The 21,684-nt window shown below is 45.5% G+C and overlaps 1 protein-coding gene across 1 annotated transcript in view; it reads left to right on the top strand.

The window, feature by feature from the left end:
- The first annotated feature begins 1,984 nt into the window (after positions 1-1,984).
- The window catches only part of Coq8a (coenzyme Q8A), a 55,537-nt gene continuing 35,837 nt past the window's right edge, over positions 1,985-21,684 (top strand). The window contains exon 1 of the mRNA XM_027418854.1: positions 1,985-2,083. The gene's annotated coding sequence lies outside the window, so the exon portion shown is untranslated. The remainder of the gene's footprint in view (positions 2,084-21,684) is intronic.

Raw genomic sequence — 21,684 nt, forward strand, 5'->3', positions numbered from 1 at the left:
CCTACAGGAGACTCACGGGACTCTTCTCCAGCCTCCCTGTGGCCATTTCTGTTCTTGAGTACATGATGGAGGGCTGACAAGGACCTCTGTAGCCTGTAGTTCCCAGAGTCTTGGGCAGGATAAACAGGCTCTCTCTATTGCCTGAGGTTCTACTGGCCCATTAGATAGAAGCCTGGTGAGTGAGAAGAACGCCGTGGTTCTAAAGTCCTGAGACCTAGAACTGTACCTCATTCTGCCCATGTCTTACTCCCCCACCCAACAGCACAGGGGTCAAACTCATATCCCTTCTGGGGAGTCACAGTGTCAGCCAGTATCTCACCTAGTTCTTTTCTGGTTTTGGAGGGATGGGTTGAGGTGCAGTTGGCAAGGGGGAGAGTTGGGACAGGGTGTCATACAGCCCAGGCTGACCGCACATTTTAGAGGTCAGGATGACTTTAATCTCCAGATCTTCCTGTCTCTACCTCTTCAATGCCAGGGTTATGTGCATATGCCATCATGCTGGCTGTTACCCAGGTCTTGCTGTCCCACATCTAAAGTCCATTAAAGAAAAACAACTGGCAGGCTCTGCTCTTCATGCTGGAAGCTTCCCTTTGGAGTCAAGCCACCTGGGGTACTGCCCAGCCTCAGTGTGGGTGAGTTGTGCTAAAGGGAGGTTGGGACATGGCAGTTCTTTCCCCAGCTGCAGTGAGTCTTACTCTTGTGTGGTCTGGGCAGCCTCCCTGCCTGGGTCCCTCTGCTCCAGGCTTACGACTGCCTGAGTACCAGATGACCTGATAGAAGAAACCCGAGTCCACTCAATACCTGGCTTAAACTCTACAGCAATAGCTTCCAAAGTGTGATTCAAGGGGTCTGGGAGGTGAGATGATGCCAATTATATTATGTGACATTGGATTCCCCTTCTCCTTCTCTCACCAGTGTACACAGATTTTCCAGGAGCTGTGTGATGCAGGACATCGCGAAGGACTGAATGCTGACAGGAGCACAGCTCTAAGTCTGTTCTGCTCTATTAGAAATAATTACTTTGGACCATTGGCGTGGTTCGGTGGGTAAAGGTACTTGCTGCCAAGCCTGATAACGGGAGATTGATCCCTGGAACCCTAATAATGAGAGTAGAGGACTGAGTCTCGTAAGTTGTTCTCTGATCTTTACACATGGGCACACACATGCACGGGCACACACACAATAAGTGTGGTTGGAGAGATGGCTCACTTGTTAAGAGCACTGTCCCTTCCTCCAGAGGACTCCAGTTTGATTATGAATGCGCGCGCGTGCACACACACACACACACACACACACACACACACACACACACACACACAGAGCAGCTTACAACCATCTGTCCCTCACTCCAGTCCTAGGGGATCTAGTGCCTTCCTCTTTGGACATAAGGCATGTACACAGTACACAGACATACATTCAGGCAAAACACCCATATACATAGAATTAAGATGAAAGAGTGCTGTTTTATCCACAGGACCTGGGTTTGGTTCCCAGGACACACATGGCAGCTCACAACTACCAGGAACCCTAACTTCTGGGGATCTCACACTGTCTTCTGGACTCTTTGGGCACCTACATTCATGTGGTATGCACATAAGAAGCAATAAATGAATCTTTAAAAAATTGCAAAGCTGTAACTAAATGCCATTCTTTACACTCAAGTTTTTTCAAAACTATTTTGACAAAAACCATTGTTTATGTTAACATGGTGCTTATTAATTTAAAGGAATGAATGCATCATTTAAAAAATTCTGACTTACAGTTTCTGCTAGATTAGAATTTCAGCCCACCAAATGGGTTTCTAGAGTCCTTAGAAACGTTTACCCATATGAGATGTCGTGAGACCAGTATGTTCGAGGGCTGCTGTCCCTAAGAAGGCTGCTGTGCTCATGGAGGGCTTTGAAGTCCTGCTGGCCTTCACTCCTTTGTGTCTTTGCTGACTTTACAACAGCATGCCACAGGAGGGCAGCAGATCACGCTGTGAGCCCCACAGGCCTTCACCCCAGGGGCGTCACTAAGTCAGTTGGCTGCCTCCAGCTTCTTCCGGTATCTGGCCCAGGCACTGGACAAAGTCATAATCCAGGTAGGTCCTTGCTCTGTGGGAGACTTAGCCCTGGTTTCCTACCCATACCCCTGGAGAAAGCATTGGAATATTGGTCCAGGCTCACGCAAGAGCCTGGCCACTTTGCTGGAGATATTTGGGGAAGCCACACTAGCTCAGTGTGACAGAGTGGGTCACAGGGAGTTTCTAGTCTCAGCTTTGACATGGAAGTTTTGGTTCTTGTGGGAACTGTCTTCTGGAAGAGCACCCTGAACCACTCATTGTTTAATAGCGTAGCGGGCAGCATGTTTCCCACCATTCTGACAGTTCCTGGGATCAACAATTTAGGAGGAAGAAGGCTTCTTCTGGATTGTGGTTTCAGGGGCTTTGGTCCATGGTTGCTGTCTTTGTTGCTCTGGGGCTTGTGACTGTGCAGTACATCACGGCAGGAACATGGGTACTGATGGGAGAACCCTATTCACCTCGTGGCCACCAGCAACATGCTTCACCTTCAAGCATTAGAATAGGCAGGTCACTACTGTGCCATGAGGTGACACATTTGAGCAGAAGAGTCTACAGTCTGAAAGTTGGTAGCAAACAGATTTATCTAGAAAGAATCTTGACCCATGGTTCTCAGCCTGTGGGTTGTAACCCCTTTGGAGGTCAAATGACCCTTTCACAGGGATGGCATATCAGATACTCTGCTATCAGATATTTATATTATGATTCATAAAAGTAGCAAATTACAGTTATGAAGCAGTAACAAAAATAATTTTATGGTTTGTGTGTGTGTGTGTGTGGGGGGGCGGTCACCACAACATGAGGAACTGGATTCAAGGGTCGCAGCATTAGGAAAGTGGAGAACCACTGCTTTTAACATATCATCGGGGCCGTGAGGTGGGGGAGGAGAGAGGGAGTGCAGGCGTTCTGCTTGCCTTGATACCCAGGCTTGGGGGAAGGTAGAAGGAGAGGGCACAGGTGAAATTTTACCCATAACCAGGGCCTCACGTTGGCATCAGAGCAAGTCATGGGAATCTCTAACAATGGAAAGCAAGGCTTGTCAGCTACTTACTGCAGTCTTTTAGCTTCCCTTTAGACTTCTTCAAACAGCCTTAAAGCAATGCAGTGTGGGTGAGCTGCCTCAAATGTGGGCCAGTAGAAAATAAAGTCACCAGATAAGGGTCCAAACCCCACATTGCCAGGGTCCATGCTCTTTCTCCATTACTGGAATTCCAGCCCCCACATATTTCTCCCTTCCATTTAGATATTCACTGTCAGGTTTGGTCAACCCAATGATAGATACAAATCCCTAGTCTTTGCTTATGTAGGCCTGGTGACCAAGATAAACTAGGCTTTGAAGGTCAAGGCAAGGTTATGGTCCTTCTCCTACCATGTGGAAACTGTAGTCTTGGGCAAGGTGCCTGACTTCTCTGAGTCTCTATTTCCTCCGCTGCCAGAGGCAATAATATCAGTGAGTTGTGAGAATCACATAGCATAAGGCATCTCAGAGATTAAATCAGCGCTTGGATGGTAGCAAGGGCTCAACAGGCTATGCCCAGCACAGAATTTGAAACGAACTTCTATTTTGAGACAGGGTTTCATGTAGTCAGTCTAGTCTGGCCTTGACCTTGCCACATAGCTGAGGATGACTTTGAATTCTTATTCTTCTGCTTTCACCCACTAAGTGCTAGGATTACAGGTAAGTACCATCATAACTATTTTTATGCAGTGCTGAGGGACTGAATCTAGGACTGTTGTGCACACCAGGCAAGTATTTTACCAATATATGTCTCTAGTCCCAAGCTTAGCCATTTTGAAAAATGTACTGTTTTTACATATTGTCACTATGTTGTACAATAGCTGTCTTGTACTAGCTCCTCCTGTGGGTTTTGGATCCTTTGCCCCCCACCCCCATCTCAGCCCCTGCTAACTAACCCTCTGCTTTCTGCCTCTCTTAATCCAGCCTGTTTAGATTCCACACATAAGCAAGGTCATCTGGTATTTTTCTTTTTGTGCCTGGCTCACTTAATTCAATGTCTCCCAGGCTTAGCTATGTTATAATAAATCATAATATTTCCTTCTTATTAAGGTTATTTTTTAAGGATTTTGCATTATATGTATGTCCCATGTTTCTTCATCCATTAATCCACTGATGGGCACTTAGGTTGTGTACATTTCTTGGCTGTTGGGAACAGGTTGTGATGAACATGAAAGAGCTTTAGAGAGACAATTCATTTTCTTTAGATATATTCTCTGTTGGGGGACTTTTGGATCACACAGTAGTTCTTTTGAATGCTTTCCTTTTTTGTTGGTGCTGTTTCATAAACCTCCTTAGGTGCGAGTGTGTGCACAAATTGTGGTGTGTTTGAGGAGGGTGGAGAACAATCCTGGTAGTAGGCCCTTGCCTTCCACCTCATGTGAGACAGGGTCTCAGCTGTTTGTTGTGGGTATGGTAACTGGTCCACGAGCTCCCAGGGATGCTCCTGTCCCCACCTTCTGTCACACCTTATGATTACAATCATGCACTGTGCTCAGCTTTATGTGGGCTCTGGGATTTGAACTTGGGTCCTTGAGCTTGCATGGCAAATGCTTTTACCCACTGAGCCCTCTCCCCAACCCATCATGAATATTCCCTTGCATCATTAAACATTCTACTGAAGTCACTTCAAAGGCTGCATTGTAGTTTATTATGCCAATGACTGACAACTTTTGTAACCATCTTTTACTACTGTACTTTTAGTTTAACACCTTTACTGCTATCAATAAATACAGAACCAACTTCTTTTTATGAAAAGTAACTTTGTTCATATTTTGTGGGGGGTCCCTGCAAATGCTACGTCTGGCAGAGAAACGATCCATGAGAGTCAAGGAGGAAGTCTAGTTCAGCATTAGTAAGTTAACAGGCTGGTTCACACTTCTAGAGCTTATTTTAGCCATATTTAAGCACAGCACTATGTTAGGAAAATGTTTCCTGGTGACAACAACTCAGTCCAGTGTGTACGATAAAGCTTAAGACATGTTTACATTGAAACTCTTTACAAAGTCCATATCACTTCTTTCGTGAAGATGGGTACTGTTGACTCAGAAACAATGCTCAGGGTAAGGGTCTCTGGAGAATGACGGAGGTGAACACAATGACTGTGGGAGTCAGGCTTGGCCAGGGTGAAGCCTGGCCCTACAGATAGCAAAAGATCACCAGGGTGTAAACTGTATCCATTCCCAGCAATCCTAGAAGAAGACAGGTAGATATCTTCTTCCTTGGAAGGGACAAGCATATGTGTTTAACTTCCCTGCTTTCCCTAGTGCTTATCTGTGTGCGTAAGAACCTGTATCCTTTAAAATACTTTAAATTATTTGCTTAGGATAAGCTTAGTAAGAATATGGATATTGTTAAAGCTAACTCTTTTAAAAGGAGGGAACAAAGGCTGTCTGGATTACATGCTGGCTCTTAGCGGTCAGTTTTCATGTTTCCGAATATTCAAATCCATCCATTTAATCATCTCTTTAGCCCACTCCCTTGTTAATGTCTAACTCACCAGTGCATACTATTTAGATTCAGATTTTGTCGTCTTTTTGACAATCAAGATGACAGTGCAGGCCTCTTCAGCCTTCTAGCGGCATTTCTGCTTACCGAGGTTTCTTCCAGGTAAAGTTTAACTTACTCTGACCCCACTCAGTATCCTTGGATACCCTGGTCAAAATACTAAGGGATTCTGGACAGCAAAGTGCTTTCTTATGATCTCTTCAGAACCAAAATTGTTGTTTAACTTTCTCCCCTGGTTATCATTTCTTTCTCCCTAATCAGGGAATCTAAGGGAGTCTGCAGGAAACTGTTAGCTACTGCACAAATTAGTATATTTTTCTGCTATATGGATACACATAGAGCTGGCTGTGTAATTGCAATTCTGGTGGAGCAATGGCAAATGAGGTGAATGCCGCTACCAGGTTTGGCTGTTGAGCCCCCTGTGGAATAACGTGGAATGGAGGTGATGCCCATGACAGCCTTGGAAGTCACAAGAGACTATGCCACACCCTTTCTCAGCCAGGCTGGAAGAAGAGCACCCTGCTGACCATTCAACTCAGAGGTGTGGATTTGGCGTGATTTCCCCCCAGAGGGTTTTGTACTAGAAGTTCATCCCTTGTGTGGTGACGTGGAAAGGCTATGGGGTCTTTAGTAGGCAGAGCCTAGTGGCAGGTGATTAGGTCATTGAGAGCCCCATCTACAGAAAAGATTAATACTCATCTTATGGAATACATTAGTTCTCCCAAGAATGAGTTGTTACAAAAGAACCCCTGCCTGCTCCCTCATCCGTTGGCTCCCCACTTTGCATTGCATGTGGCCACTTTTGTAGGGGATGGCATTCACCATGAGGCCATCACTGGAGACTGGATTAATAGGCCATTCAGTCTTGGACTCTCAGACTCTAGAAATGTGAGTTAAACATCTCTTCTTTGTGGAATAGGAACAAAAAGGGGTTAGGCTATAACTTGCTTTTGTATTTGATTACAGAACTATTTTTCTCTGATTACAAAGAAGGATCATCTGTAATTTACAGCCACAGTTGGTTCTGTGCAAGCCATATTTCCTTTTATCTTGACTCACGAGATTAGTTGTGAACCCCACTTCTCCAAATTTCCCTTCCTTCCCAATTCTTAGGGCAGCATTGGAGTGTTCCAGACTTGCACGTGATGGTGGCCTCTCACTTCCACCTTCCCAACAGATTGCCCTGGTGGTGAGAACTGAACCCAAGGAAGCATGTCTCTCCATCGTTTCCTCTGTTTTCTGAGACTTGGAATCATTTTGCAAGAATTTAGTGGAAAACACATGTAAAGAATGTGGTTGAATCTGAATAGTTGAGTTTGGCAGAAGAATAGTAGAGGAATAATTGGATCTACAGAACAAAGTGAGAAATTTGGAGTTCTGGAGGCATTTGAGGGGGTTTGGCTAAAGAGAGATGGGAACAGGAGAACAAGCAAGGCTGCTTCTTGATGGGAACCAGTGTACAAAGCATCTTCATAGGATGGGATAAGGAACATAGAGGTGCAGTCTGGACCCTTGTGCTCTTTTGAAGGGACCAGCACAGCCCTGGATAGGGGTAGCGCCCAGTTAGTAAGATAGTCATATGCCAGTTCACAGCTTCAGGGCTCAAGAGCCAGGGGCGATGATGATGGAAGGCTATTCCCTTCTTTTGCCTCGGCCTGCCTCCAGGAACCAGCTGGCCTTGGGAGGACTTTAGACATCTGCTGGGAGTTTGAACCAATTTTTTTTTTTAGAAGGCTCCAGTTGGCATATGATGTATCACACACACATGGTAAAAGAATACTGCAGATCTTGTCAAATAAGTTAGCAGTGGAGTAAACAGGTTCCTTAAAACATTCTGAGGGCAAGAGAGTCACACGGTATACCTCAGGACACAGTATGGATACCAGGCTGTGCTCTGTTCTCAGCCTCTCTGGCTCCCGGGCCCTTGCCTGGGATGAGGGAACAGCTGCTCTGGTGGAGGCCAGGATGGTTCCTCACCCACTGTCTGTCTTCTAGTACCAGGCACTCAGAGAAGCCCCTCCCTGAAGCTTCCACAGTGCCCTGTGGGTACATCAATGACTGATTCTGTCAACGCTCTAAGGTCACAGGAATGTATGTGGGAGACAGATTTCGCACAGTAAGGGGAAACATAGGAGACGTGAGTTCGTTAAGAAGTTCTTCCATTGCCATAAAGATGCACTAACAGATACAATTTAATGCAAAAAGCATGTTGTTTATCTAGTGTTAGAAGGTTTGCTTTGTTCCCAACAAAGATTTTAACTCCAAACCAGAAAAACAAATGAACAAAAATAGGGTAACAGTGGACTAGCCATGCAGCTGTGGCAGGGGACGGGTGGGCTTGCCTGGCCCTCTGTTTCCTTTTTTTCAAGATACAGAGTCCTGTTGCTGCACTGACCAGGGCAGGTTTCCTGAGTGCAAAGCACCAACATGCCAACTCTTGAGATAAAATGTCGTAAATAGACCTAGAGTCTGACCCAGAGCCAGGCTCAGTGTCCTTGGGCTGGTTGTACTCATGGGCCAGGTCCCAGGTGGGGGTGGGGTGAACAACTGGTGTGGAAATTTCCATGAGCTGTCCACCAGCTCTGGGGAAGCTCTGGTGTTCCACATGGCATGGGGAGGACATGGGTTATGAAAGAGGCACAAGACATGGTCCCAGCTCATAAGGAACAAGGCCCCTGGAGAACGCTTGCCAAGAAAGCAAGGGACAAATAGGTTGCAAAACCTTAAATCACAATTGTCAATAAGGTCAAGGCATGGAGCCAATCACAAAAGAGTCATCATCACCTTCCATCAGAACTCCATTCCACTTCCTACAGAAAATACTGGAAATACAAACTGAATATTAAGGGTATTTTCCTCTTTTATAAAATTTAGGCCCTGTGTGTGTGTGTGTGTGTGTGTGTGTGTGTGTGTGTGTGTGTGTGTGTGCATGTGTGTGTGATGTGTAAAACCACCAACCTTGCCCTGATGTTGTACTCATGCTGTGGTTTGTTGAGAGTTTTGACCCCAGTGTGGCACCTTTATGAGATGGGGCCTAGTGGGAAGCCCTTAGTTCATTGAAGGAGCTGCATCCAGGAGGGACTAATGTAGCTCCCATGAGACACTGAGATTTCTTGAGAATGGGTTGTTTTGAGCCTGGCCACTTTCTCTCCGGTTTTCTATTTGGACAATATACTGGTTGGTTTTTGTCAACTTGACATAAACCTAGACTTATTTGGGAGGAGGGACTCTTCATTGAGAAAATGTTTCCATGAGATTGGCCGATAGGCAAGTTGAGGTCTTGTCCTGATCGGTTTGATACAGGAGGGTCCAATCCACTGTAGGTGATGCCATTGCTGGGCAAGTGGTCCAGTCTTGTATGAGAAAGCAGGCTGAATGAATCATGGGAGCAAGCCAGTCAGCACCACACTCCTCCACAGTCTCTGCTTCAGTTCCTGCCTCTAGTTTCCTGCCTGGAGTTCCTGTCCTGGCTTCTTTCAAGTTTGGGCTGTGATTAGGAAGTGTGAGCCTAATAAATCCTTTCCCCCTGAAGTCGCTTTTGGTCATGGTGTTTAGCATAGCAATAGAAACCTAAGACAGACATGGTTTCTTTGACCTATTTGGTTTCACCAAGGTGCAATCTTCTGATAGACCCTCACTGAACCAATGGGGCTACCAAATCTTAAGCTCAAACTATATAATTTTCAACACACTAGTTACACACCATGAACAGGATTTGTGAGTTCTCATGGATGAAAAGTTAAAATGCCTAGGTTAGGCTCCTCATATATTCTAACTAGGGCTCCACCTCTATTTCTTTCTGTGTCTTTCCTCCATCCTGAAGGACTTGGTGGGTGAATGCCTTTTTGGGCTGGGTAATTGGTAATTGCCATATAGCTCCAAACAGCAACTAGAGCTACAACTACTCTAGGGGAGAGACATGCTCTAGCTTCCATTGAGTAGAAATGTTGATCTTCGCTCTAACTGGACCAGTCATAGTGGGCCTGCCACATGCGGACTGGTTGAGGTTTAAACACCTGTCTTCTCAGCAAGACTTTGAAACTGTCTTCCACTGTGAGAGACTACCCTAGGAGCCACCAGTCAGACTGACCATGGCTACAGATGGAGTAGAGATCTTAGATATTCCCAATAAGGACTACACCTTGGTAATAATTAAAGGGATATTTTCTAGGTACAAGGTACTATAGGGAATATAAAGACATGCCATTTCTAGTCTATTAGGTGCAAAAGGTATTAGGTGCAAAAGGACTCGTTGAAAACTACTCACACAATGATGTCAGGTACAATGTGAGAAGGAGCCAGTAAATGCTGCGACAAAGTACCGTGACATCCAGTGTCACTGATTAAGAGGTTTTAAGCAAATAACATTGGAATTAGGTCCTAGAGAATGAGTGTTATAAGGATTCAGGCACTAAGCTGACCCCATCCCCTGTCAACTGTCTGGGTACACACCGGCATTCAGGCAGTTACTTAGCTCAAAGAGCCCTGGGTTGCATGGCTATGTCATGTGTTACGTGACTGCATAAGGACTCTAGGCATGTGCAAGCTTTCCCTTTTAGGCGAATGCCTCCCACCTGTTTGCCCCTTCCATCTCTGTTCTTGGTTGGTACATACCCCTCCCTTTGCTCCCTTTCTCCAAGGAAGTTTTGTTGAGTGGGTTTTGTTGAGTTTTGTGGTTTGTCTTTCATTGCCCGAAGCTGCAGCAAACAACAATGAGCTGGTATATGATTGTAAGTGAGAAAGAAGGATGGGGTTGGGCTTGAGGAGCAAAGTGGCATTCCCAGTTAGTGGGAGCTTCTGCTAACGAAAGTGATGTTACCCTAAGGGTTACCCAAGTGACCAGGATGACCCAAGTCAAGGTGAAGGTGAGAACAGATATTTGTTCCTTTGCCTGACCAGTAGGAAGCACAGTTCCTCCACGCATGCCCTACAGAATCCTGCTAGGAATGGGGACAGGCTGTCCCTTGCAGGTAGAGGCCACTGCTCCCACCAGTCTGGTGTTGGTATGAGTCTTCAGAGGCTCTTCAGGGAGGGCTGAGCTAACTCTGGTCACTTAGAACTTGATCAAGAGTGTTGCTCATTGCAGTCTAGGCTTACCATCTCAGCTCTGCACTCTAGGTGGACTCTCCACTACTCAGTGGTGGCATCCCCAGGGACTGTGGAAAGAGTGCAACAATGTAAGACTGTGGTAAGATGGGGTATCCTCCCAGGAGCAGCATCCCTGCCCCCTCTCTCTGAGAGTCCACCTAGAGTGCAGAGCTGAGATGGTAACCCTAGACCTGAGGTGAGCAACACTCTTGACCAAGTTCTAAGTGATTCCAGCATGAGGAGTCAAGGAGGTTCCTCACATCCAGCAATAAGACAGCTTGCTTCCCCTTCTGCAGGCACACTTCATGTGTCTTGCTTGGCCCCCAGTATTCCTAGAGGTGGAGGCAACTACACTATCTGAGGGGCTTTATCATGACAAGGGCCCCTGTCTAACACTTCTCTCTTTGGTGTCAAGAAAGAAAAGGTCTAGAGTCTGAGGAACACTCTGTTCTGCCCAGGCTTGTGAGCCATGCCTTAGTCAGGATCACTGACATCACCTGAGGAAGCCGGGCCGCCCTGTGCTCCTCTGTCCAACAGTCACATTCAGTTTTAGCCTCCTCATCCTTAGCAAAAACAGCGTCCTTGGTTAGTCCTCAGCTATAAGTTGAAGCCCTTTCTGTGGCCAGTGGGACCTGTCTTGAATTTATTTCTGGCCCACGGAGGGCTCTGAGCATGTTGTACTTTCAGCTCAGCTTCTGATGCTCACTGCCGACTTTTATGCTCTCTTGCTCAGCCTCCCTTCTGTAACCCGGCTGTGCTGCTCTTGAAGGTGTGGGCAGATGGCTACGAATTTGGCTCTGTCCATGGTGTCCAGCCTCTAGCATGTTTGCTGATTGTCTAGTTTGCAACTTGGGGCCCAAATCTGGAAATGGTTCCAAAACTTGTGCTAAATTTTGTGAATTTAAAACAAACAAAAACAAATTAAAACAAATTTAAAACAAAAAAACAAAACCTTTTTACTTAGTACTACACAGTTGCAGGAGGACAGAGCAAATATGTATTCAGTGACGGGGTGGCTCCCCCCAAATGAGAAGGGCCAAAGGCATGATGCCGAGTCATAGATTCCTTTCAAGCTGATCACTACTTCCTAATTCATACCATAGTTATTTTCCCATAAATGGTATCAGCATAGAACAGCTCCTGGCATGAGTTGGAGGAGAGGGCTGGAGAGAGGGACAGAAGGGGCTGTTTGGAAAGACAAACTACTCCTTCTACTTCTTCTTCCTTCTCCTTTTTCCTTCTCTTCTATTATTATTATTATTATTATTGTTGTTGTTGTTGTTGTTGTTGTTGTTTTGCCTAGGGCTGTAGCTCAGTGGTGATGTGTTGCCTGGCATACACAGGCCTTCAGTCCATCACCAGCACCACAAAAGGAAACAGAAAAAAACCTCAAATGGGAGGACATGCTCAGACCTCCACCAGGTAGGACCTTCTCCTCCTTGGATCTCTTAAGGCCAGCAGTTCTCAACCTGGGAGTCATAGCCCTCTTGGGGTCAAACCACCCATTCACAGGGGTCACATATCAGATTTTCTGCATATCAGATATTTACATTATGATTCATAACAGTAGCAAAATTACAGTTATGAAGTAGAAACAAAAATAATCTTACAGAGGAAAGTGAGTGCAACATGAGGAACTGGATTAAAGGGTCGCAGCCCAGGAAGGTTGAGAATCACTGCTTTCCCTGCCTGCTTTCCCAGGAGGCTGATGGCCTCACCATGCCACTCACAGGAGAGCCTCGATTTTCTCCTCCCAGGCCTTCCCAAGACCTAACCTGTCTTCACCAGAACTTTCTGCAGATTGTGCCGCTGCCCAGCCCAGGGGATCAGCCCTGACAAATGCTGCCCTCATCCTCATTCAGAGAAATTTCTCTTTTCATTGACTGTCGGTGGATGCGGAGGCTTGTGGCTACACAAGGTGCAGAGAATAAATGGTGGTGGGTGCTTAACTCTAAAAAAGACATGTAGGCCTTCTCTTCGAAGGTTCGGGGGAACATTGCATAGAGGGGCTTGGGAAGAACCTTAGAGCTGGAAGATAGGGAGCAGGCTTGAGAAATGCCATCTTCTAGGCAAGACATAGCTGCTGCAGTCATGAACTGACAACATCTATGCATGTCTGCACTGAAACCATGAGTTCACAGCATCTATGCCTGCCTGCCCTGCAGTCATGAACTCACAGCATCTATGCATGCCTTGTATTGCAACCATGAACTCACAGCATGTATGCATGCCTGCAATGATTCTGCACAAGCACTGGCTGGTCAGCATGGGTGGGGAGGAGACGCTCAGGGGACCCTACACCTAGTGCAGAACTAGATGCCACAGATAGAAGCAGAGAGGCAGGGAGTCATTGCCTTTAGTTGTGTGCCTACTGGTTACCCCAACAGGTGCCATTGGACAGATCCATTTGTCACACAGAAGACTTTGGTTAAATTAAATGGGCCACAAAATAAAACCAAAAGTCATGGATCTTGGAGAGGGACAGGTAGGAGAAGGGAAGGGTTGGGAGGGAGGAACTGTAGGGTGGGGAAACAATCAGACTATATCTTATACATGCATGAAATTGTCAAACAACAAATGTAGAAAAAAAAACCCTTCAATTTCATGATCAAGAAGCAAGGACTCACGACTTATGGGAATATCATTTTAAAAATTAATTATTAGGTTTATGTCAGTAGGTGGTAGCACATGCCTTTAGTTCCAGCACTCAGGAGGCAGAGGCAGGCAGATCTCTGTGAGTTCACAGCCAGCCTAGTCTAAAGAGTGAGTTCCAGGAAAGCTAGGGCTACACAGAAAAACCTTGAAAAACCAAAAGAAAATAAAACAAAGTTTGTGATCATGATTATATCAAAAAATTATATTAACACTGGAAAGTTAAATGCCAGTATTTCACTTCGTCCCCTTTCATTAATGAATTAATAAAACCTCAAAATTACTAAGAAGTCAAAAGGAAATAACCAAAATCAAACTTATTTTGATTAAGGTGTTGGTGGTTACATATTTCATTTGTAAGAATTTATGAGGTGGCTGATACGGTGACCCAAACTTTTAACCACAGGACTCTGGGTCAGCAGCGGCAGACTGATCTCTGTATGTCTCAGGCCAGCCAGGGATGCAAGAGAGAGATCTGTTCTAAAAAAAAAAAAAAGACATAGACTTACTATCTGTGCATTTTGCTGAATACACATTCTATCTCAATTTAAATATGGAATAACTAAGCCAAAGATGATGACATCCTTGGCTAATGTTTATGTGATGCAGTTGTGCTGAAAAGAGACAGACCCACCAAGAAAGAGAAGCAGCCTCTTGAAGAGGTGGACACATGTTCCACGCACAGGCAAAGCTAATTCAGAGAAAGGCAGCTGTTTGTTGGAGTGTTTCGGTTGTGGGGAGCACTGGGAGCCTCTCCTGTAGTATATTTTATGATTCCCAGTTGCGCAGTCAGCTAATTGCAGTAATTAGTCTTGCCTCAGTTCAACAGGGTTGGATTTCCTCAGTTGGTCTCTTAGGCCTGGAGTTTGGAAAGTGTGATGACTTCAGACTATGACTTGCAATGGTTTGCCTAGCATTCACAAGGCCCGAGTTCCACCCTAGCACAAAAATACATGTATAAAATTGTATTTTACTTTAAAATAACTCCTGCCCCCCAGATAGGATCTGTTGTCTTGTGTTTTTTTTTACCTCTAAGAGTTGGGGGTTTGACAAATAATCCTGGAGTTGATGAACCATGGTCCTTAGACCCCAAGGACAGCAGGAGCACTGTGGGCCCTGCCCTGCCCTGTCTCAGTATTCCACTTAGATCCAAGTTAGTCAGTTTGAAAATGGGTACATACTCCAGAGTAAAGCACTGTTTATGAAAGCAAAAGAGTAAAAACCATCTGCAGGACAAGGAGACTGTTAAGAAAATCCTTGTTTGGGCATGGAGAGATGATGGCTTAGTGGTTAAGATCACTGGCTGCTCTTCTAGAGGACCCAGCACCCACATGGCAGCTCACAATTGTCTGTAATTCCAGTTCCGCAGGATCTGATACCCTCACATAGACATATAAACAGGTAAAACACCAATGCACACAAAATAAAAGCAAACAAATCTTAAAAAAAAAACAAGCAAAGGAAATAGAAATCCAACATAAAAACAAACAAAAAATCATGGTTCATTCATAGACTGTAACCCTGAGAAAAAGAGTAAAGACACCCTATACATTGATTGGAAAAGAGTTTAAAGCTATTATTATTATTTAAAAATTATTTTAAAATTTTTATTTATGTGTACATATATGTGCCTATGTGTATTTCCCACATGTACAGGTGCCAGGGAAGTCAGAAGATGGCATTGGATCCTCTGGAGCTGAAGTTATAGGCAGTTGTGAGCCACCTGACTAGGGTGCTGGGAACCAAACTTAGGTCCTCGGAAAGAGCGAGTGTTTGTAACCATGGCACCATCTCTCCAGACCTTTATTTTTTAAAAAGTGTGTATATGTGTATGTGTGTGCACATTCATGCATGAATATACATGCTAAGGAGGCAAAGGCATCGACCCCTCTAAGAACTGGGGTGACAGGTGGTTGTAAGTCACTCAACATGGGTTCTGAGAACTGAACTTGAGGTCTCTGCAAGAGTGGTGGAGACTTCTCGACTACTGAGCCATTTCTCCAAGACCTAAAGCTATTATTTAAAATTAAAAGAATGTTTATGTCTATGGTTTTGTTTTTACTTGAATGTATGTGAACCACATGAATGCCTGATACCTGTGTTAGTCAGAACACAGCAGATCCCCTGAATCTGGAGTTTAGGACAATTGTGAGCCCCAGTGTAGGCGCTGGAACCAATCCTTAGGTCCTCCGCAAGAGCAGCAAGTGTTCTTAACCACTGAGCCATCTCTCCAGCCCCTAAAGCTGTTACTTTTAAATGAAAAACAAAAAGAAAGAAAAGTCTGGGTATGGTCACACACTTTCAATCCCAGCACTTGATAGTCAGAGGCAGGAGGATCTTGAGGCCAACCTGGTCTATAGAATGAGTTCTAAGACAACCAGGTCTACATAGAGAAATCTTCTCTAGAACAAAAACAACAACACAGAAGTTGACTAGAACACTATGTCTGTGCGTGTAATACATTTGTCTTTACTTATGTATTTGAAGTCCTTTAGAGAAGGAACAAGAGACTTTAAGTAGTGGTAACGTTTGTGTAGGAGGTTGCCAGTATGAGGGAGAATTTGGGAAGCAGGGAAGGCAATAGGAGACACTTCTCACAGAAAGTGGCTTTTGTTTAGTTCTTGTTTTATTTTGTCTTATTTGATCCATTGCCTGTGAGTCGTACGTGTTGGGAATTATAGGTATGCACCACCAAACCTGGCCACAATAAATATTTAAAAATAAATTGTTTAGCCGGGTATTGGTGGCACACACCTTTAATCCCAACACTCGGGAGGCAGAGGCAGGAGGATCTCTTTGAGTTCCAGTCCAGCCTGGTCTACAGAGCGAGTGCCAGGACAGGCTCCAAAGCTACACAGAGAAACCCTGTCTCGAAAAACCAAAAAAATTGTTTATAAATTAAGTGAATATTACCTAATGAAGGAGTAAGATAAATTTATCAAAAAAATTCAAAATTTTTTTAATAAATAAGGCAAGTTTTAGGGCAGAAGGGAGTTCTGTGATTATTTCATCAAGCATTCTCAGGCAGTTTGTATTGGTCAAGGTATACTGAAAATTTTCATTTATCTCTTTGTCCAGAAATAGAATCTTGTCCATTTTGTATTGCAGAGTCTAGGATTCAGGACTGTGTGCATGATAAAGTTCTGGGCCACAGAGGCAGACCCCAGTCCTGGAATCGGTTTTAATTCCTGTTGGATTAAGAGAGTTAAAGAGTTATTAAATAACCGTTGTTCCTGTAATACAGATCCCCTGAGAGCTCTGGGGCCATGGAGAACAGGTGTCCTGGCTGTGACTCAGGCTGTGACTCAGGCCACACTGGGCTGCTGGTCCCTCGGAACAGCTCCTCCTGGGCTAGCACTGGTTTTGAGCATGAGGCAGACTTGTTTATAATTTTAGCTGCATGTTGACATGGCAGAAGGCCCAGAAATCCAAGGGAACCCTGATTCTGAGTAGGACTAGGCAATAGGGAGTCTGACATTTATGATCTGGCAAATGTGCCTCAAGACTTTTTTCTCCAGGTCTGGAAGTTATGATTGAAAACTATGTTCTTCCAGCTTAAAGAGACGGTTGCCGGTTGCTCCCAGTAGGTAGGAATTGACTTACCAAGCATTATAAGCTAGGACTGTACTTTGACTTATTGATAAAAAAATAAAAGATGAGGCCAGTCAGTGGTGGCACATGTCTTTAATCCCAACACTCAGAAGGTAGAGGAAGGTGGATCTCTATGAGTTCAAGGCCAGCCTGGTCTACAGAGGTAGTTCCAGGACAGACAAGGCAACACAGAAAAACCCTGTGTCATCCCCCTAAGATGAAATCACTAAGTAAATGAGTTGAAAACAAAAAAACAAAACAAAACAAATGCAAGTGAGTAAATGAATTGATGACAAAACCCCTTCTCAGCTGTTTCTAGGGAGCAGTGACATTGAGATAATGGAAAAGTTCTTCAGGTATGATAGCCAAGAAATTAGATGAAATTACAGAATTATTAGACCTTTTTAAATTTAATTTTGTCATTTCAAGGTCTCTTTAGACATATAAAAAGAACTTTTGCAAAATCTGGATAGTAATGCAGTATCTCTTTGAATACATGGTATGACTTAGAATGCTGGGTTATCATCATTAAGTAAAATTATATTAATATATACTATGTGACAGGCACAGAGTGTCTTAAGCACTTGAGCATGAGGCAGACTTGTTTATAATTTTGGCTGCATGTGTCCATTCACTTAATTCTCAATGACCTATTAGATATGGGTACTAGTGTAGGGAGCTGCAGAAAACCGCACCCAAAAGATGGCGCCGGTTTCCGCCTTCCGCCAGCCCGACGGCGAGCACTCTCTGTGGTAAACAACTCCAAATATGGTAAAGGTCATGTATCCTCTTAATTCTGCTTGGAGACAACCTATCCTGGCGCGCCACGTAGGGTTAGGTGATTGGTAGATGTAGACTATATCAAGCCCCGTCTCCCTCGGCCCGGGGCCGCCGCCGCGGCCGCCACCGCGGCAGCCTCCATTAAGCAAAGAGGTTCCCGATTAAACTGTGTCTGAAGAAGATTCCTCAGTGTGGCGTCTTTCTTGCTGGTCAAGGGCGGACGCCGCAAGTGGTGGCCCGTACGGGGACGCCGCCACCGCCGCAAGTGGTGGCCCGTAAGTACGGGGAATCAGAACTTCTCACAGTCGGGAGTAAGTTCCCAAGGTAAGTGGAACTGTAAAGTCCGCGGTGAATGCGGAGATAGGTCTCCGGTAAAGGAGCACCAAGGTCCTCGGGAAAGAGGCGATAAAGTCTCCGGAAAGGAGCAACACTGTTCGTGACAAAAGCGAACCGAAAGTAAAAAACCTCGCTTCTGCTTTAATTTGCAGAGTGAGAGTAAGTTAATGGACCCCGCTATTATAGTGGTGATTTGGCTGCCTTTTAACATCGCAGCCTCAGGCAATCTCACTGTGGCTAGTTGGGATAAGCTTGGAAAAGATCTAGATTTTGCCTGGGCACAGGGAATGCTGAAGCCAGGGACGAGGCCTATTTGGAAAATGGTTCGCAGCTGTCTAGAGGATCAAAGATGCCGCAAGGCTGTAGAAGAGGGGCAGGAGACGTTAGAACAGCTGAAGGAAATAAATAGATGCAAGTCATGGGGCCTGTGCAGCGCGGTTTACTGTTGCTGTCAGCCCTACCCAATCATGAAGAACCTGATTTGTGATGTGTGCAGGATAGTGTTAGGTTTGCTTTTACTTTACCTTCTATTCTCCATACCATTATATGAGTGGGTGGTTTTACCCCAGGGTATGGCCAATAGCCCCACTATGTGTCAGCTTTTTGTGTGTCATGCTATTGCTCCTATTAGAGAGAAATACCCTGCTGTGAGATGTGTCCACTATATGGATGACATTCTCTTAACTAGTAAGGAGTTGAAATTGCTGCACTTAGCATATGGAGATTGTATTGGATATCCAATCTACCCTTAATGCTCAATTGAAAGGTGGCATTATGGTTTTGAATCAACACATTGATCTATTGCAGGAACAATTGGATACTTTATGGTAACTGGCACAGTTGGGATGTGAATGGAGAATGCCTGGTTTGTGTATAACAGCTGTTTCCTATCAGAATTATTCCTTAGCAGCAAATATGTCTAAACAACCTTCATAGTATCTTCTAGGCAACTGGTCTGGGGATTTTGACAAGCTGATGCAGGAGCTGAGACTCTCCATAGTGCATGTGAATTCCACCAGGGTCGACATCTTGGTTGCGGAAGGACTGTCTGCGTGGATCACTCAAGCCATGAATCATCTGAAAGAGTGGGCAGGAATGGGTGCCCTGGGAGGAATGCTTATCCTAGTTAGTTTCATAGCGTTATGGTGTATCTGCAGGATGAGGGTCACACAGCAGAGAAGTAATACCATGATTGCACAAGCCTTTAGTTTAGTTAAGGAATGGGCTGGAGTAGGGGTTATGTTTTCCATGATGCTGTTAGCCATTTTTGTTTGCTTGTGGTGCCTATGCAGGATCAGGAAGTCGCAAAAATCCCAAGCTGCTATGTTGGTACAGGCCTTTGCTGCTGTGGAAGCAGGACAGTCCCCTCAAGCATGGTTATCCATGCTGACAGACAAATAGATGTCTGTCTCGCCCTTGCTGAGTGAGTGATGCGTATCTGAATCAGTCATGCTCAATGACGGGCACCTACCCTCATGCTGAGCGAATAAGCATACATGTGTTCCCTTCAACCTAAGACATGAGCCTGTGAGGGCGACACAGTGACTCTTTGACGGGTAAGATAGGGACACTGGGGTTGAACCTAAGACAGAGATGACTGAAATCTGACAACAGATAGATACTGCTACTCCTATAATATTAAAACAAAAAGGGGGAACTGTAGGGAGCTGCAGAAAACTGCACCCAAAAGATGGCGCCGGTTTCCGCCTTCCGCCAGCCCGACGGCGAGCACTCTCTGTGGTAAACAACTCCAAATATGGTAAAGGTCATGTATCCTCTTAATTCTGCTTGGAGACAACCTATCCTGGCGCGCCACGTAGGGTTAGGTGATTGGTAGATGTAGACTATATCAAGCCCGTCTCCCTCGGCCCGGGGCCGCCGCCGCGGCCGCCACCGCGGCAGCCTCCATTAAGCAAAGAGGTTCCCGATTAAACTGTGTTGAAGAAGATTCCTCAGTGTGGCGTCTTTCTTGCTGGTCAAGGGCGGACGCCGCAAGTATGTCCCGCGCGCTCTGTATTTCTCGCCAGCAAGAAATCATACACGGGACACTCGGATCCTTCTGCAGGAAAGCTTTAATGCGTCTTGAGAGGAGAGCATAAGCTTACCAGAGCGGAGACACTGAGCCAAGAATCCCGTCCCCTAATAAAGGCTGGCAGCCGCCGCCTGGGACGTGTCACCCTATGATTGGCTGTAGCTCATCCGGCCATATGACGCCACGGAATAGGCAGAGATCAAGGAATGGAAAATTACCCAGCGCCTGCGCAATAATCTTGTTTACATTCGGTGCCTGCCGGATGCAGGCGCCATCTTGTAATGGAGAATGCAGGGACGGCTCCCTACATACTAGTGTTACATAGGGGAACTGAGGCACAAAAAGTTTAATTAGTTCAGGGTCATACACTAAGAGGGTGAGTTGGGATTCTTCCCCAGACTGCTGTCATGGTTGAACACCTTCAGTTTGCCAGCAACTGTGCCGGGTGCTGGAGATGCAATGGTGAACCAGAGAAAGCTTTTGCTCTCATGGAACTGACTTACATTCCAGATAACCAAACGAATACATCCAGTGATAAAAAGCACCAGGGACAGACAGAAAGAAAATAAGATCAAGGAGTGGTGAGTTCCCTTACTACCGAAGGGTCAGGTCGGGCTCCTTTCAGTAGAACACCACACTGACATATTGTGAGTTTGGATGTAAAACATTCGACTGACCCACGAGGAAGTTCCAGACAGGAGAGCCAGTGAAGTCTCTGAGCTGAGACTGTTCCTCACGCCTCAGAGCATTTAATTGGAGTGGAGTGAGAAAGGCGGGGTGGGGGAGGGAGTTGAAGACAGACCTGAAAGATACCCAGGGGTATGGTCATACTGAGTCTTGTAGAGCAATGTGGGGTCTTGGGGCTTTATTCTGAGTGAGATGAGAAGTCAGAGCAGTGAGGGAATTTAAAAAGGGATTGTCTGCCTATTGCTTTAGAATGAAACAAAGGATCACTGTAGGAGGGCGTGAGTAAACAGAGGACCGGTGAGCTGCCTAATGATGTAGGTGCTAAATGATGTTGCCTTAGCTTAGGGCAGTGGTGACGCTGAGGTAAGAATTGGTTGACTCAGCAGTCATTTTGGAGATGGACTGGAAGAGTTTGTGCTTGGATCTGATGTGAGGTGAGGTAGAAACAGGTGTCAAGGAGGAGGCCAAGGTTTGGGTCTCAGCAGTGGAAGGTATGACTGCTTCTCAGAAGTGTTGAGCTGCTAGGGTCACCGCCTGGCCTAAGCAGCCTGAACAAGCTAGTCTTAGTCAACAGACTAATTAAACAAGCAAGTAGTAGTGCGGAGCAGAAAAGATGTTTTCTGTGTGTTCACATTGGTGAGGGAAACAAAATGGTCCAGTGGCCCACGCCCAGGTCAATCTTCAGGGTCCCGACGTGAGGTTTAGGTTTAAATAGAATGCCTAGGCATACATGACTAAGCTGTCCTGGGCAACGTGTGGTCCTGTTCATTGTGGTCTCAGCTCCAGTCTCTCCTGCGTGGTGATCTGACACCCTGTCAGGACTGTGTGAAACCTTCCAGAAGACAACCCTCCCCACACTCCCCAGCTGACACCAGCCTTCACCCCTTTCCTTCCCCAGCATAGACTCCTGGGGAAATTCCAGCTTCTTGGGGT

Source organism: Cricetulus griseus, chromosome 5, assembly GCF_003668045.3.
Source record: "Cricetulus griseus strain 17A/GY chromosome 5, alternate assembly CriGri-PICRH-1.0, whole genome shotgun sequence".
In the NCBI taxonomy this organism is placed as follows: Eukaryota; Metazoa; Chordata; class Mammalia; order Rodentia; family Cricetidae; genus Cricetulus; species Cricetulus griseus.